At 35.4% G+C, this 4,280-nt stretch overlaps 1 long non-coding RNA gene across 1 annotated transcript; it reads left to right on the top strand.

Annotated features, from left to right (window-relative positions):
• Positions 1–975: 975 nt before the first annotated feature.
• On the top strand, positions 976–2,607 carry LOC121987927. Its single transcript, XR_006113765.1, has 3 exons — positions 976–1,548; positions 2,074–2,154; positions 2,225–2,607. It is a non-coding gene; the product is annotated as an uncharacterized LOC121987927 (long non-coding RNA).
• The last annotated feature ends 1,673 nt before the right edge of the window (positions 2,608–4,280 follow it).

Below are 4,280 nucleotides of genomic sequence, written 5' to 3'. Positions count from 1 at the left end.
AACAAATTTTCTAATTATTTCTTTTATGTATTTAGTTTGGTATACGTAGTTTCTGTTGGTGCAGCGGGGTCGGCAAGAGGGGGGTTAATTGCCTGAAAAAAAATAAAACTATACCCTCCTCGTGCTTTCAACTCAAAAATGCAATAGCAGTAATAAAGTAACTGAAATAAAGAAACAGAAATAAAATAGAGACTCAACAGTTAACCTGGTTACAACCAAGAAGGTTGTTAATCTAGGGCAAAGAAAAATGCACTAGAAAAAATCTCCTTTACTGAAGGCGGAGAAGCCTTTTACACTCTAACATCTCAGAACTATTGATCGGAAATGAATACAGAGTTGATTGAACAATTGATGAATATTTCCTAACTCCAAGGGCCTTTATATAGCTCCTGGAAAGTCTATCCCGAGGGTCCAAGGCACCTCCAACAAGGTTTAAGGCGCCTCTAATCAAGTCAACGGATAAAACTTTATCCGATAGCTTAATGGCCACTTTGACTAGGTTCGAGGCGCCTCCAACAAGCATTGAAGGCGCCTTCAAGCTTTGATGAAGGCGCCTTGAGCTTGAATTCCAGCTCACTTTTTCCACTACAAGAAATAAGTAAAATAGCGACGAATTATTAGCGACGAAATAATATTTCGTAGCTAAATATTATTATTAATAGCGAAATATAAATTCGTCGCTAACAAAAACAAATATTAGCGACGAATTTATCAAATTCATCGCTAATGTGTTTTATTAGCGCCGAATTCGACAAATTCGTCGCTAATATCATTTAGTGATGAATTTGTCAAATTCGCCACTAACATGTATTAGGGTTTTGATATTTAGCATTAGCGACGAATTCGTCAGATTCGTCGCTAACATTTAGCAGTAGCGACGAAATTAGTCAAATTTGTCGCTAACATATGTTAGCGACGAAATTTAAAATTTTGTGGCTAACATATGTTAGCGACGAAATTTAGAATTTCATCGCTAACATACGCAAAAAAATATATAAACCCTGGGGATTTTCCTCGACGCCGCCATGCACAACCTCCTCCGCTTCTCCTCTCCGACTCTCCCTCACCTCTCCTCTTCAAGTTAGAAGAGGAGAGAGCCTACTCTCCACTTCATCACCACCATCAGGCCACCTCCTCTCCTCTTCGGATTAAAAGAGGGAAAACCGACAGCCACCTTCGGAGAGCTTCATTTCCACCACCGGCTCCACATCCACAGCCCCTTCTTCTCTTCGGGTTAGAAGACAAGAGGAGCTTCTTCATCATCCGTCCATCCACCTCTTCAGGTTAGAAGAAGGAAGACCTGACAACTCGCTCCATCCATCTCTGGTAGTCCACCTCTTTGGGTTAGAAGAAGAGGATTCGTCCTCCGTTCTGATCCGCATATGACAACCCCTCTTCCGTCTCCTCTTTGGTTTAGAAGAGAAGTGGGCATCCACTTTATCTTCTGACAACCCCTCTTCTCTTCAGGTTAGAACAGAAGAGGCCCTCCTTCCGTGCTTTAATCAGCCCCTTCCGAAGCTCCATCCGCAACTGTGTCCGTTCACTTCCGTAAGTTTGGGTGATGTCTTTATATGTTGACTGTTGATTATTGATGTGTTGATGGTTGATTAATGTTGAGTTGATTGTTGAATTGTAATGACATTAACCTCCCATGTTTCAAATTGCATGCTTTAGGCTTGAATTGGTAGATGCATATTAGGGATGCATATTAGGTGTTCGATGAAATTTCCCAACCACTTTTTCTCCTACATTCGTTGCAATTATGCTAGTTTAATTTCATGCAATTCTTGTTTTGTTGATGTTTGTTCTTGTGATTAAGTTAGATGAAGTGTGTTAGATTAGATTAGGTTTTTGTTGAATACTTTAGGATTGTTATTCATTAGGTTTAGTTTAAAACTTTCTTTGCTATTCATTAAATTTTTATTTAATGATTAACCAGATTATATTGAGAAGAAAGCACACTTGAATTGGAGAGACTTAGATTCAGTTGAAGCAAATCATATCTTTTGATAATCAATGGGTTTGTGAAAGAGTTTGTAACTTGTTTTTTTTGTTTATTTTCTTGACTTTTAGCTTTAAGTTCCCACTGATAGAAAATTCGTGGAAGAACCTAATCGATAATCCAAATGACTGGTGGACTACATATCAACAAAGGTATAACCATTAATTAATATGATATTTATTTTACTGCATCCTTTTTTACTCTTTTTTTCTTAATATGTAGCCAAACGAGAAATATCCTGATTTTGAGCACAAGGAGACTGACGAAACTTTGTGGCTTAGTACTTAGAGCACTCCTGAATGAGTTTCGTCGAAGTTGCCCCTAGCTGAGATAGTGTCATAAGCAGAAATGTTCTCTTTTAAGCTTTTGGTGCATATATTGATTCAAATGTTATAATTCTCCATCATAATAAGTTCTTTGGATGTGAACTTGATGGTGTGATTTTTATTGGTTGTGTTACTTGTTGTTAGACTTGTGAATTTGTTACTTGTTGATAGAGTTGTGTTATTTATTTATTGTGTTGTTAGAGTTGTATGAGTTTTTTGTGAATGTTGTTAGAGTTGTGAATGTTTTGTGAACTTGATGATGTAGAAATATGAGTTATTTGTGAGTTTGTTTATGAATTTGTATATAGGATATGAATGAAAATAAATATTTTTTTTAAAAAAATATTTTTTAAAAAAATAAATAAATATTTTTTAAAAATAAATAATTATTTAAAAAAAAGGTTAGCGACAATTTTGGAGAAAATCGTCGCTAACAACGATTTTCTTTAAAGTCGTCCCTAACTGTGCCCAACAAAATTTCTAAAAAGTTTTGCGACGATATTTTGCTAAATCGTTGGTAACTTGTTAGCGACGAAATATTAATAATCGTCGCTAAATATAGTTTACGACAAGCTTATTGCGACGATAATAGCGATGAATTATTTTCGCAGCAAATGATGATTAAGGACGAAAAAATGGGTTTAGCGACGAAAAAAAATCGTAGCTAAATGTTGATTTTCTTATAGTGTTCCTTCGCTTTGACTTCCGAAGCTCCGTTCTTTTGGGTGATTCCGGCCAACCGAAATAGGGCTCACCCTAACCCAATTTTCGGTCTTCTCCTCGAGCAGGCTTCCGTCCTAGCTTTATGTCCCTCGAACGTCGTGCACGTTTTTCTCGTCCACCGATGTACTCTTCCGCAGCTCTCTCGTCCTTCGGACGCACCAAGCCTGTCGGCTCCCTTCCCGTGTCGTCCTTCTCGCTAGCTGCGTCTTCCGCTCGACCTCCTGCGCTCCTAAGCTCCTGCACACTTAGACACAGGGATCAAATAACAACAGGACATAACCTAAACTTGGTTGATCACATCAAAATAATCACGGGGTTCAACAATATCCCCCTTTTTGATGTACATCAACTCAAGTTTAAGTTAGGGTAAAAACAGACAAGTGGTAATTTAAAGAAATTACAAAACTAACATTTAAAGTCTAAGTTTGCAATTAAACTAAATTGCAATAAGCATAAAATTTAGATCTAATACTAAATGTTGAAAAAGCATAAAAAAATTAACCAAAGTTAGTTTTAATTCCCCCTAAACTTAACTTGTACCCATTTCTCCCCCTTTGATCACAGCAAAAAACGGGGTACCAAATATTTCAAAATAAATTCTAAGTTAATTAAGAGGAGATTTGAAAAAGATTTTCAAAAAAGTTCTTAAGTTTTTGCAAAAAATTTTTAAGTTAAACCAAAAAAAAAATTTAACTTTAGGAGACTTTTCAACTTAGGCAAAAATAGTTCTAAAGATTTTCCAAGTAAAAATTCTAAGCAAGAATATTTCCCTAAGTATGAAAAACAATTTTAAAGCATTATTTAATTTAAATTTTAATGTTTTAATAAGAAGTTAACTAAACATTTCATTTCAATATTTTGACTTCCAAGTCGTGGCGAGGCACTAGGCCTTCTTGGTTATTGGAGCAACAACCACTTCCTTAGACAAAGCCTCAAAAGAAATTATCTGTTTAATTTTTCTTTTGAAAGCCTTAATTTAAAAAAAATCAGTCTAAAACGGATTTTGGAACCCAATAAAGGTTCCTTCATACTAGATTATTTAAAAACTTAGGAGGTATATAGTTTCTAGGAATTTTCCTAAGTTGTCCCTGATGTTTTCTAATGTACCAATTTAATTTTCCATAAATCCTTAATTTAGATTTTTGAAAAACATATGAACATGCAGTAGATTTCAATTTTTCAATTTGCATTTTCAAATGATCATTTTCTAATTTTAAATTGTCTAGCAA

This window comes from Zingiber officinale, chromosome 5B, assembly GCF_018446385.1.
Source record: "Zingiber officinale cultivar Zhangliang chromosome 5B, Zo_v1.1, whole genome shotgun sequence".
Classification (NCBI taxonomy): domain Eukaryota; kingdom Viridiplantae; phylum Streptophyta; class Magnoliopsida; order Zingiberales; family Zingiberaceae; genus Zingiber; species Zingiber officinale.
The sequence above is the reverse complement of the archived record's forward strand: the minus strand, read 5'-3'. Positions and strand labels throughout refer to the sequence as shown.